Here is a 14,019-nt window from a genome sequence, read left to right as displayed (position 1 = left end):
TCCAGCATGTTCATGTTTTACCATCCAAAGGTTAAACTGTGTTTAAGTGAGTGAGAGCTCTCCAAGGTGAAGAGCAATAACATGTCCTTCTGCCTTTTAAAGAATTAAAATTTCCAGTTCAGGACCCAAACCTATTTTTAGCTGAGCACATTTTTAAATGGTTACAGTTTTCCCTTATGTTTCTAAATACTTCCGTCAGTTTCTATGAGTTTTTAATTGCACAAGAGACCGAGTTAACAGTGCATTATTTTTAATCAGTTCATTTTATTTGGCTTCAGAATTCTGAACCAAATTATCACCATCACCAGCTAATTACTGGTTTATAATAATTTCACAGTGTGGAGTCTCCAGTAATCCAATATGCATTGCCTACAAAACAACAATGCACTCTGTCACCTCAGGGATTTTGGCTGCATGTGTTACTGGCTGAATTTCAGAGCACCAGATGAAGAAACCAAGGCTTATTTCCCTTGAGTTTGGATTTGCATGATTACTTCTCTGTATGTTATCCTGAAAATGGACATCAAGTATCAAGAGAGAATCGCTTTCAAACAATTCTCTTTTTGCTTCCCTGCCTCTGAAGTACCTTTCCCTGCAGGCAGCATCACATTTCAGCCTCCTTCCTACTTCTGGTGACACAGCAGGAACAGATGTCCCTGTGCAGGTACTGTCAGCAATCACAGATAGTTGTTTTCCATAGTGGTACAGGAAAGTCAGAATGCTGCAAAGTGTTGCTGAACTATGTCCACCAGCAGAGCTAGTGACTGAAAATCTTCTGATTCCTTGTGTAGGATACAGACCTGAGAATCTCAGATTTCTGTATATTCCTGCTAACAACCCCTCTTTGTCAATGTGAGGAGTTTTCCCATCCCCTGCTGGAGCACAGCAGAATTTGCAGTAGCTGCTTAGTAACACTGTAGAGCAGCTGAAAGGGAACAAAGCAGCTGTGTCTGCTATGACAGCAAAATCCACCTTGGTCATTCATTTATCCCTTCTGCAAGCACCTGTCCAGCTGCCTGGATGAACCCTTCCTCTGTGCATCCTTCCTCCTGGAAGATGCTGAAAATCCTACTTAGGAGTTGTCTTTCAAACCTGCCTCATAGTGCTGAGGTCCTAATCCAGCAAGGTTTTCCTGTCTGTAGCCTTCCCTTTTAATCTGTGCCACTGGAAATAGTGGTTTATGGAACCAGGGCAATTTCAGTGCTGTTCCCAATGCATCATCAATCGTTTTACTATCACTCAAATTAGTATAGTCACATTCTTGCCTTGCTAAAATCAGGTAATATAGAGGTGTGAGCTTCTATTCATGGTACTGATACTCACACACTTGCTGAGAGGAGTGATCCAAGCTACCTGAACAGTTCCAATCCTGGTAGTAACAAAGACAGGCTTCAGTGCAGACTGGTCATGAACATCAGTGTCCAGCATCCAAGAAGGTTCATGGTGCTCACATTTAAATCATCCTTGGCTGAAAAAAGCATAAACAGCTTTTTTTGCTGCAGTCAGACCTCTCAGCTTAGAAGAGACATGTTTGAAGACTCCTGCATTTTGGAGTGCAGCTCTGATTCTTCAGAATTAAAAGTTAACAGTGGCTGATAAGATACATAATGAGTGATCCTGATTACTTGATTAACCAGCAGGAAAAAAGAGAGGAGGTCTGAAAGCACCCCTAGGTATCACCATGAAGCTTCAACTGAATGCAAACTGATCCAACCCTCTGGAGAACACACAGATTTTCTGTGTGTTGGTGTAGTTCACATTTAGAAAATGAGGCAAGAAGCGGTTCACATGATTTCAGCTCTAGGAATGAGTGTCAAAAGGCAAAACTGCTGCCCAGATCTTAGCCAATGTGCTCAGTAATGCCAAACACAGACATTTAAAGCCCAAGACAGATATCCAGAATGCTGGAATTATATTTAACCAGTCTGTACTTCTTTCTCTTTTACTTCTAGTTTCTGAGCTGCGGGTTCTGGGTTCCGCTCCAAGTATGTTTTAAAGCCTTTCCTGAAGTTGTGAAAGCTAGAACCTTGATTTAATTTATATTAAAAGATGTATTGCTTAATCATCTGCAAACCATTTATTTATAACAACATTGTTACTGCTGATGTCCTAAAACAGGTATTTCTCCTCTAGTATCAATCAAGATGAAGCTTCAGCCAAGGAGTGGTTTAGGACTAGATCCCATTTTTTATGGAAATAAATGAGCCTCTGAAGAGCAACCACATTTACATATATAGGTTCTTTCTTACTGTCATTGTTGTTTGAGAATACTGGCTGTCATTCTCTGGTGCTTTCTGGTCCAAAGAAGGTGCAGTAAGGGAGTAGCAGCCCTCAAGGAAACTTATCAGAACACTTCTATAAGAAACTGTAAACAGCAGGAGCTCTATTAAAATTAAAGCTGCTTTTCTGCCATTTCCTGTGGAGACTCTAACACTGTTGGTCACAAATTCCTGGTCACATCTTGATCGTTGTGGCTATTTCTAGGTCATTATTGGATACATTATCCTGATGTATTATTTAGAAGACTTTATACCAATAGACAGCTAAAAGGAAAGTTAGCTTTGCAAAAGCCACATACTGCAATGTCTTCAGAAGTTCTGAGTTTCAGTTCTGATGTGCCTTGGCTGAAAACAAAGGGCATTGTGTCACTGGCATCAATGCCATTTGCATTAGCCCTTTCGGGTTTGGATGGTTTTCACTGCATTAAACATTTGCCATGGACACAGTCCTATATTTAAGGTGATAGACTGAAACTTGGTTCCTGAGATCACTTCATCCTGCTAGGCTGCAATTACACAGAAAGGGCCTTACAATAGCTTGCTTCTCTTGGAAAGCCTTTATTTCGTTCTGTTGTTAAATGCTGCTAAATGTTCTCTGTTAAATCTTGTGTGTTTAAGATGGCATCATATGCTCGGGGAGCAGATGGCAAAGAATTCAAGTCCTGTCTCCCTCTGATGCCCCTGGCAATGAAGCATCCAAATACCTTCATAGATCTGAGTGTAAGAGCTGTGCCAGAATGCAAACAAAGGAGTCTTTAATCTCAGGCTTTACAGCAGCTTGCTGATTGTGGACAGTCCTCCTTTCAGTGTCTCAGACCCCACAGGTTGTTTGTGCTTATTGCTCTGGAGTGTTCTAGACTCCCAGAGGGACAAAGGGACATTACTAATTTATATGAATCACTCTAAAAATAACCAAAAAGATGTGGAAAATTATCAGGGAGGAGACAGTGGGAAAGCACAATGATCCTATCTGCTTCCCCCATAAATATAGCACATCACAGTGAAAATGTCCTTTTTAGCAAAACATGGTGACAGAATTTTAAGTACCCTGAGGGACATCAAAATTCCCTACGCTGTGTACTGCTAACATCTCACATGGGAGAAGTAAAACTATTCTTGTACTCTAAGGAAAGAAGTAATAAATTACTGCTGTGCTTATGATTATTATTGAAGTGAATGCTGTTGCAGGAGTTGGAGATTGAATGTCACTGCTGAGGTGGAGTTTATGTACTAAATTAAAACAAGGTAGTGGTAGAAAGGATGAAGCAAAAATTAAGACCACAGGAGTGGCCCACATGAAAAATATTTTCCCAAAGGGTCTCTTCATCAAATAAAAATAATCCAAATCTGATAAAATGTTCATGAAGAAAACCAAAAGGGAGCATAAAGAAAACCAAAAGGGTGCCTGTGTTTGATCATTGGATTTTTTGGCTTTATGCAGAAGTTACTGGATGAGACTGAACAGATTGACCATGCAAGAGTTTGTGACAGTCTCTTATCATTAAGACAAGGGAATATATACAAGTCTGTCCCTGTTAAAATATGCAAATGTGAGGTGATGTTTGCAATCTGATTTCAGGCCTCTGAAAATAAAGAAATCCAGACACAATGACACAGACAAAAATAGCTGTTTACATGAGCTGTTATTTTTTTAACCTGCAGGCAGAACTCAGATCAACCTAAAGTTATTTATACATAGCTTAGTACTGGAAAGTCTTGCATATGTCCAGACTCTTGTTTGGTTTTGTAATTTCAACATTTGCCTACCTCTTATCTTGTTCTCTTTGAGTATTTGTTGCACTTGCAATGTGTAACAGAAACAGTGTCATGAATACAAATGTTCCTTGGCATGGAACACTCTTGCAAAGCCTATTTACAGGTAGTATACCTGAGGTAAATTCTTACACTGCCAACAGTAGGACAATCTTGGAGTTTCACAGAGAAGACCCTAATAATGTTTTATCTTTTATCACTCAATGTAATATGGGAATTACCAGTCCTTTGATTTTCCCTTTGATGTAGTCAAATCTCAGACAGCTTCTTGGGCTGTCCTTCAGCTAGAAAGATTCCTTGTCACTAGTAACACTGGCACCTCTGAATGCTTTAACGAGTGTTGCCTTTTACAAATATTCACCAAAAGAGTCTTTTTCAAATACCTTCTTGCTGTGACTGACATGTAACATGCTGGTTTTGCATTTTCTTGTGTTATGCTAAACACTGTCAGGGAGACATTTAGTATTTTAATCAAATCTCCGTCTTTTATCTTTGTTTGAAAATATGATTATACTTCTGGTTTTCTTCTGTGTGGAAAGCCTGACTGTTTCTCAGACCCATGCCTTCAAGATAACATACTTTCAAGTGTTTATTTGGGGATTTAACTGTTTGCTTGAGAAATGCTTTAGTGTGTTTTATTTTCTTAAATTAGCTGCAGCAGCTCAACTCTAGACACATCCATAGTTATTCCTAATGAAAGCACCTATATCATCACCTTATTCACATCTCCAGGTAAGATTTTAATTCACATTACAAGAAACAGATTCTAATATATGTAAAAACTGCAACTGTTGACTTGAACAGATGTCTCACTGGCTTTTAGCAATCTCAGACTGAAGTTGTTCTGATTTATATCCTGATTCTGATTAACATAGACTCTAAATATTTTATGTGACCACTATTAAACACTCTGAGATGTCTGTGAACTTACAGACTCCATGGGTTGTAAAGTGTCTCCAGCCAGGCCCTGAGAATTTCTAGTTGATTTTCATATTTGGCTTGATTGATTTCATTAAAGGGCAGCAATTACATCAGAAAACTACTTGAAATAAGGCTGACTGTCTCTGAGCTATGTTTCTAATGCATTTTGAAATCCTTTAACTTAATGTATTTTAGTTTGTCTGCAGCTACTTGAGTAATGTAAGAGGGAACAGCTTGTTTCCTTTGGAATGGAGATACTGTTTGTGAAATAGCCTTTCTAGGACTGAGTCACTGGTGAAAGGAGGAAGTTCATTTAATGTGCTCCCATAAAAACTGCTAAAAGAAAACTGAGTTTTCAGTTTGTCTGAAAGAAAATCGAGGGTTGATAAAGTCAGGCAGCATTAAAGATGGGATCTTCAGCTGCCACATGAAATAAACATTTTCCTTTTGTTATTATTTTGATAGCACTTAAAGTCAAAAATTAGGTCTGGAGTGTCAAAGATTAAACATGTCAAACTGCTGAGCCAAACTGAGTCCTTGCTGGAAACAAGTACTGCATGAAGTACTTGGTCCAGTCACATGTAATTAACTCTGAGGCACGGCCACCTCCGTGGAAGTAGGGGACCTGGCAGCAGAGAGTGCACAGATTGCAAGTCCAGAGAGTGGGCATCAGGTGCCCACCCAGAGCAGCTCCTTCCTGAGCGTGCCTGGGGGTTGGTCTGGCTGTGGGCATGAGGTGGAGCCAGACACCACTGCTGCCTGTGCACGTCCCCTGTGCCTCTGCATTGCCTGCACAGCCTGGAAAAGACCCCCCAGGAGACTCCTTTCACCCCAGAGAGCTCAGATCACAAGCCCTGCAGGAGGATTGTGCTGCCAGGGAAACACAGGGAGCCTGTGGGCCAAGGTCAGGCTGGAATTCAGCTCCACTGATTGCAGTTGGTGTTGTCTGATCAGCACCATGGGGATAGGTCCTGTTGGGATTTGCTGACTTCAACTAATAATTGTCATGTTAGGTTTATTTTAATTTTAGTCAATGTCAGAAGCTTCATCTAGGGCCCTTCTTATTAGACATACACTCTTATTGGAGCCTGTTTTATAGGCTACAAATTAGTGGTCATGAATCCATTCAGAAAAAAGGTCATCACTTAGTTCTTCACTGTCCAGTCCCGACTGATTCATGACAGCTTTCACTCAGCAAAATGGAACTTTGGTATCTTTCCTCCTTGGCCTTTCCAACACATTCTGCTAGATTCAGGCCTGCCCTCCAGTGGATGTATTTTCTGCACTTTGATCTTACTTGAATTCCCTGTAGGAAAAAACATTATTGAAAAAACCAACCAAAATCACACAGTACTACTGGAGAAGCTGAACAGTCTTGAAGGAGATAGTTAAGTCTAGTGGGCCTTTGTCCTGCTCCTCTGAACAAAAGATTTTGTAGTAACAAACACATTAGAAACAAATGCAGTACTGGAAAAAAGGGTTTTAATAATCTAATTTTTAAGCTAATTTCCAGAAAGAAAAGATGCAAAAAAAACTTGGACAGAGAGAAGGATTAGTGCTACAGTTGTGTTTCCAGTTTGAAATCAATCACAACTTTATTGGGTTTTATTTCTAGTATATGGAACCCAAATTTTCTAGGAATTCTCTTGAGCAGAAGAGGAGGGGGTTTTATTATCATTATTTTTAACAAAACAATTAACATTCCTCTTTTCTGTATCAACAGGCTTTTCCATAGGCAAGTAGTGGAGTCAAGAGACTGGCCTGTAAGAGAATGGAAATGGATTGGAAGGTAGGTGAAAGAACCTGGAGCTATGATACCTCTCAAAGATAAATCCTTCAGTAAAAAGATTTTCAAACTTCCAAACTTCCACAGACAAACAAAGAGAAAAATGCCTTTTTATAATCATAACTTTATATTCTTCTAGCTGCAGAGAATTTACACTCTCTAGAAAAGTAAAATAGAGGCTGGAAAACTGAGTTTTCACTAAGGGAGAACACCAGGAAAGCGGCCTTATTTTTCTGATGTTCAGAAAACAGCAGACATATGCTTTATGCTCTTTTTTTTCCCTCCCAAGATCTCTCCTGAAGTGCTGAGTAACCAGAATTATATTTTCCATATCTTTGAGAGGACTTCTGTTCACACCTTTACCATAAAAATGCTGTTCTTGGAAAAGTAGATCACTCCCAGCCATGCACACTCCCAGTCTGTCTTCTTTTGGCCTATTGCTTCAACACCACATAAAGCTGACTCAGTTGATTCAATTTCAAATGCAAAGGCAGCAGTCACATCCAAAGTTTGTCTTCAGTGATTTTAATTTGTACCCACCAAGATTTTTTTTTCCATAAATATTTCAAGTCTGAAACAAGCTGCTATAGTGGAACAGTGGTCTCCAGTGAGAACTTTCTGCTGATGATTAATACAGTCCTGGTGATGTTGTCTCTGCTGCTGTCACCAATAAAATATCTATGTAAATCTTAGCTGGATCCGGGACTGGTGACACTTAAACAGATGCTGGGATTTCAGTCCTGGCCAGCAGAGGCCACTAAAAGACCGTAGGAAGAGCTGTGCAAGACCCTAGAGGCCTTGTAGTTCAGCATGCTCACTGCTGAAGAGATAGTATCTGGGATGTGGATCAGGATTTCCCTAAAAAGAAGGAATTTTTGGGAGGTTTTTCAAACTTTCCAGGATTTTTAAAATAACCTTTGGGTGAATATTGCCTTTGCTGCTGGTCTGCTATGTGGGCTGATACTTGCCAGCAATGAGCTGGAGCAGGTGCAGAGGGAAAAACTCTTTTTAAAAAGAGGTCCAAGATACTCTTTTACTTGTGCCCAGTGCTGTGGAGGACTCTATAACTACATCATGCAGTTTAGTACAGTCAGCTGAAAAGGCTAAATTCACTAAGCAGAAGCTCAGCAGGAGCTGGGAGGTGCAGCCTGACAGAGAGGCAAGATGCTGTCATTGCTCTTCTACAATAATTTGGCTCAAGGAAAGAGGCTTTGAGTGGATTCCCAGCCCTGTGCCAGCCTGGTGTGCCACTGCACACTGTGCCTCTGCTGTCCTTGGCAGCCCACTCTCCAAGTGGGAGATGGCAGGCAGGATGTCCCTGTGTCAGGATCCATTACAGGGAAGGGATGTTGAGCAGGCAAAACTGAGGACAACATTCTTCACAGTTTCACATGCCCTGCCCCTGTTGTCACTCTGTAAGTCTGAATGTGATCTGTGTCCCTTGCTGAGTCAAGCACAGACCACAGACATGGAGTCCTCTGGCAAATATGAACTTTCAATGCACTTTAAACGTGCTGTTACGTCTGAATCCTGCAGAAGACAGAGGAGCAGAAAGTGTCAGGTTTCACCTCTCTCCTTTCAGTCTGAGGAGAGAAAGTAGCAGGTAATGTATCAATTACTTCTTCAAAGCCTGAGTGTGAAAAACACTAGTGGAAGAGGGATAGTGTTATTAGGTAAAGCGTAGAATCATAAAATAATTTCGATTGGAAAAGACCTCTAGGAGCATCAAGTCCAATCAGTAGCACAGTGCTGCTGAGCCCACCAATAAGCATGTCCCAAAATGCCACTTCTGCACATCCTTTAAACTCCTCCAGGGATGGTGACTCAGCCACTTCCCTGGGCTGCCTGTTCCAGTGTTTGAGAACCCTTTCAGTGAAGAAAATTTTCCTAAAATACAATTTAAAGCTCCCCTGGGACAGCTTACCCTTTCCTCTCATCTTGTCACTTATTATAAGAGACAAATTGCTACAACCTCCTTTCAAGTAGCTGTAAAGAGCCATAAGACCCAGTTTATTGAGAAACACCTTTGTTTTGTGGCACTGCAAGTGGAAGGTGCCAGCTAAACAAGACACATTTTCAATGTGTTTCATGAAGGCTGAGCACTCCAATTCCTTTAAGATGTTTCTGTGAGCTCAGGCAAGTCCTTTAATCACTTGAAACATAGCAAGATCTAAACTGTACAGAATAGAGACTAAGCTGTAGATTATTAATAAGATTATTCTGGAAATTCATTGTGCACTTTAAAGGCAATTTTTATAGCCTAATATCTGTCAGTAGCCTGTATCAGCAAGCTCTTTCACTCAGCAGAATCAAGAAGGATTTAAAAGGATGGGAAGACAATCTTTTCCTAGGGTTTTCTTGCTTGCTCTTCACTACCTGACAACAAAATCTATGAAATATTTTATTCCCCAAGAAATGTGTTGTGCTAATTTTAGACCAAAGACATTGAATATTGTGCTCACAAATCCTGTTGCAGAAACAGTTGTTCAAGCAGAAAAATTGAACGTTATAACAATGGCAAAATTTAAACCAAACAGGTGTAACAGGCTTTGCTTCTGAAATTGAAATATATAGCACAATAATAGAAGTTGTACTTGGCAGAGACTTAAAAAAATAAACTGAATTGTCTCAGGCTCATTGCAGCTCTATGATTCTTCTGTGTGTAAAATATAGTCTAATTTTAGCAAGATTTGACTTTCTGGTGGGAATTTATTTTTCCTCAATCCAAATTATAAATGTTGTAATGTTCAGCAGGTGGCACCAGCTGCCCATGGCTAGTGCTGGCTCCAGGATGACACCAAGGTGTGCTCATGTGCCTTGAGTGAAAATCTGAGTGGTACCCAGAGCCAGGGAAGTGACAGCTCCAACTCAGGCCACCTCCAGCAGCACTGGATAACGCCTTCCTCACTGTAAGGGAAGTTTATTTTTTTCCTCTCTCTTATGCCATCATATCTTGCACTTGTATCCTTTCATACTCTTGTGCCTTACCTCTGCAGTTAAATAGTTTGTGCATATACAATGCACAGCTTTTCTCAGTGCTTTACTAACCTATAGGTGCACACTTTGTGGTGGTTGGGAGTGGCATGGCCCAGCCTCATCCCCAGTGGGTGCAGCTGTGAAAAGCAGGTGAGCAGCATTGATAGCAACACTAACCCTGCTGGCCAGTGCCAGGGCAGCTTGGGATTTGCTGGTAGGAGGGGCAAGGCTGGGCAAGGGGCTGTGGACCACACCACACCACACCACACCACACTCTTACCTCCTTTGGTGGACACTGCATCCTCTAGCACAGCCATTGCATTAATGAATCTGCTGTAAAAGAACAAGTGGATATGTGAAATAAATTGCTGTTACTGGCTTTGTTATCTTGCCAAAAGTCCCAGCTCTTCAATGCTTCTGTACTGCTCACTGTACAAAAGCAGTTAGGAGCCATCAGCTGGGCAGACGTGAGGCACAGTATGGGGAGTGAGCACAGTAGAGCAGATCCCTTAAAGTAAGGGTCATGTACTTCCAGACTGGCTTTGCACATATTCCAAATGAAAGCAGTCTTCTGCTTATGATTATTTTTCACAGGAGCAGACATCTAGTAACTTTACCAGTCCAGACCATATTTATATATAATATCAGTTAGTCCTAGATTTGTAATTTTTTACACACACTTTTTACACACATTTTTACATCACTTCACTGTGATAATTCCCAAAACAGGACATATGTACATAATTATTTTCATGACCAGATTACAAATGTCTAGCCAGAATATCCCTGACTGAACAATGTAACCCAGACTCTTTGGAGTTGCCTAACTCATATTTAATTTCTGGATGGAACCAGCCAGCTTTCCCTGGAGAATTGCACTCCAGATTTGCTTGGGCACAGGCAGCAGGAGTAGATACAAAGCCTTTGCCCTATGATAGGCAGGGTCTGGATTTGGCTTTGTTTGAAGGGGTGAACAGTGCATGGATGGAGAGTATGAAACCAGAGGAAGCTAAATGAAAATGTTTACACTTTTTGTGAAGTGACTGAGAGTACCAAAAAGGGCAATAGCTTTAATCAGGTCTTAGTACAGAAGTCATTCTGTTAACACAGGGAATAAGGTTTTAGCCTTAAGTAATTGTTTTATATTTTACTATGGAGGCACAGAAAAAAGACATACTGCACCTCTAACACTAAAGAGGGAATCTCACAGTGGTCACAAACTCTGAAGCCACAAGAAAGCTAGAAAGTCATCTTCAATAAACCCTTTGATAGCTTGGTATGCGCTTCAGTTGATTCCTCAGGTTAGTTCCTTTGCATGTTCTGTCGTTAAAAAGCACTGGCAGTTTTTCATAACTCCCCACCTTTAAAATGGGTTGCCTTAGTTACCATGGCCAGCTTGAGAGACAGCAAATTTAGTACTAATACATTTTCAAATCTCTGCAGTTTCTGTAAAATCTGTCATAATCAGTTACTAGATACACTTTTATCATAGTGTTAGTAAGCCAAGTGGTGATTCCTAATCAAGTTAAATAAGGAGAGAAAATTGCCACAGGCCAGAACAATGGCCTTGTGTCATTACCTTAGTGACTATCCTGTGAATATTAGGTGAAACAGCTTGTGGAGTTCCCCTGTAACTGGAAATAAGGTTGGCTTCAAGTGGCTCAGATGTCTGGTGCTTGGAAGTGACATGCTGCAGTCAAGGTCATGCTTTCCCCAGGAGGAAGCTGATAAGTCTTAAGTTGTCTTCTTGATTGGTGATTCATTATTTCCTCTGGCACTTCAGAAAATCAGAGAAACCAATTAGTATTTTAAAGGTTATTTTTTAAAGGGTAACTACTATCCACGATAAACAGAATTAACAGTGGTCTCAAAGGCTGTTGATTTATCTTGGTCTCATCAGCACAGTATTTGGTTTGAGAACACCTCTCTGTGTAACCTGATGTGATAAAAGTAATTTTTCACCTCTACTCTTTTGTTTATCTTTTAAAATTTTAAGTAGGGTGACCTAAAGTTTAGTGACATTTTATATTACTTGTGTAGTTGTTTAAAGTTCCTAAAACCCCTTTAATTACAGAAAGATATTTCTCTTCTCAAGGTAAGGACTTGGCAGTAAAGGAGGAAGCAGTGCCTGAGAAAGTGTGGCTGTTTGCAAGCTCAGAGTCTTAGGGGACAATGGAGGAAGGAATTTGGAGTTCTGCTTTCATGGAAGCATCTCCTTCTCTAAAGAGCAGCTGTGGGACGTGCTGTAGGACTGGAAGTTCTCTAGTCATTTGTGCAGAGGGAGTGCTTTTATTGTCCTTAAACCTTAGCCTGGGTTGTTGTGATCAGCTGAGTGAAAAATAAGAAACCAAAAACTGTGGGTTTATTTTTTTATTAAATTTAATTTATTAAATTAGCTGCTAGGTATTTCACTGCAGCCCCACTGTTTTTCCTGCTCAATAAACTGACATTTGTTGATGCTTCTAAACTGCATGGCTCTCTGAGTTTGAGATAAATATCTCAAACTCAATAAGAGTAATGTGAGGGAGGAAAACAGTGAATCTACCTTTTGTAGCTTCTCCTAGTAGCAAAAGCAACTTCCAAGTCTTCAAATCACTAAAGAGTCCACATTTTCTTAGAAGCTTTTGTTTTTCTGAAAGATGGGGCTGAGTCTATCCTTGTGAAGCTTCACATGGCTGAAATTACTTAATGAACATGTTTTACAAGTGTTTAAATGACAATGAGGAAAAATAAGCGACAAGTCAGCCTCAGTCCTTGGTCACAGGACAAAACCAGGTGTTTTTGTTTATGTGGATTTGTATCCTGATGCATGTAATTGTGCAGACTAACCACTGTGTGTTTTTTAATACATGGTATCAAGAGAGCAGGTACCACTTCAGCTTCTGCCAGTTTCTGGACTTTCCTTCGCAGCTTTACAAACAGAAATGCCCTCTGGGATCAGCCCACTGGTCCACTTGCTCCCAGTGGTGCTGCTGTTTAGGGGCAGGGCATGAGCCCAGGCATTTCCTGCAGTCCTTTCCCCCCAGCCTCCACAGCTGTTGTGTCTATGATGTTAGGGAATACATTTATGGACCCTTTCCTTGAGAATGTGTCTAATCCCTTTCTGAACCTATTGATGCCATCTGCTTTGCAGTCTCTTGCAAGTTCTAGAGATTTACTGCCCTCTGTGTACTGAAGTACTTCCTCAAGTGTGTTTTATAATGATTTATCTTTGCAAAATCCCCAGGAAGAAGAGTATAGTCATCCTCATTTGACAGAGGGAAAGATTAGGAGGGTTGTTTCTAAAAGCACCTGTTCATAGATGTCTCATGCATGAGTTTCTCTAATGTGAGGCATTTGAGTTTTCAGATGCCTGAACTGATTTCTAGCTAGAGCAGTCATGTGCAATGATTAACAAACAAGTGAGGATCACTTGTGGTGTTGTTTGATTTATTGACTGACCCATAATTAAATACTAATTCCATAGCAAAGCAGAGACTTCATTCTCCATTCCCTTCATTCTCCCAGTCATGGTCAACTTCTTTTTCCTGGAGGTTTTTATCTGGCTCATCATTTGTTATTTTGTGCAGCCAGTATCAAAAAGGGGCCACAATAAAAGCTGGCATTATTCACTGATGTTCCAGACTTGTCCACTGAACAAAGAGTGGCATTTGCCTGAGCCAGGGAAAGCTGCAGTGGAAAACACAGTGTAGAACTGTACAATTCCAGCCTGTCTGTTAAGGCATGTGTATAAAGATACAAAATTAATATCTCTAGGGTGGAAAGCATCTCAAAGAGTGTCTTTGAGAAAACATGTATTACAAGGAGTGGCTGAGTGAGTTGGGCTTACTGAGTCTAGAGGAGATTTAGGGGGGACCTGATTGCTCTCTACAATTACCTGACAGGAGGCTGTGGTGAGGTGGGGATCAGTCTCTTCTACTGTGCCTGCAGTGAGAAGGTAGAGGACAATGGCCTCAAGCTGAGGCAGGTGACATTCAGATTACGTGCCAGAAAAAAATTTTCCCTGTGGTCTAGGGGTGAGAGTGCTGGATTGATGGTTGCTCTTGTTGATCTCAAAGTTCTCTTCCAACCTTGATGAATCTGTGATTCAATGATTCCACGATCATCAGTATTTCAGAACCTAAACTCCCACAACATCCCCATCAAAATCAAAAGAGGACGAGAAGAAAGTGCAAAGGAAGCAGGAAATCAGAAGTGTCCAGAACCAACAGGTGGTGTGTGCGCCATGCGGTCGCACATCCAGCCGTGACGCTGGTGTCCGGAGCGCCCGGGGGTACCGGGCCG

The 14,019-nt window shown here is 40.9% G+C and overlaps 1 protein-coding gene and 1 long non-coding RNA gene across 3 annotated transcripts in view; one reads left to right on the top strand and one right to left on the bottom strand.

Annotated features, from left to right (window-relative positions):
* The first annotated feature begins 353 nt into the window (after window positions 1–353).
* ESYT3 (extended synaptotagmin 3) overlaps window positions 354–14,019 on the top strand; it is a 43,830-nt gene continuing 30,164 nt past the window's right edge. The window contains exons 1-3 of one of the 2 annotated variants that reach the window (XM_064435115.1): window positions 354–664; window positions 4,705–6,762; window positions 9,511–9,668. The gene's annotated coding sequence lies outside the window, so the exon portion shown is untranslated. Of the gene's footprint in view, window positions 665–708; window positions 6,763–9,510; window positions 9,669–14,019 lie in introns of those variants that run through there. The other variant, XM_064435116.1, reaches the window with a different exon arrangement.
* On the bottom strand, window positions 10,020–14,001 carry LOC135309168 (uncharacterized). The gene is made up of 3 exons (XR_010369471.1): window positions 13,613–14,001; window positions 11,315–11,512; window positions 10,020–10,068 (listed from the first exon to the last, which is right to left on the bottom strand). It is a non-coding gene; the product is annotated as an uncharacterized LOC135309168 (long non-coding RNA).

Source organism: Passer domesticus, chromosome 10, assembly GCF_036417665.1.
Source record: "Passer domesticus isolate bPasDom1 chromosome 10, bPasDom1.hap1, whole genome shotgun sequence".
Taxonomy (NCBI): Eukaryota; Metazoa; Chordata; class Aves; order Passeriformes; family Passeridae; genus Passer; species Passer domesticus.
The sequence above is the reverse complement of the archived record's forward strand: the minus strand, read 5'-3'. Positions and strand labels throughout refer to the sequence as shown.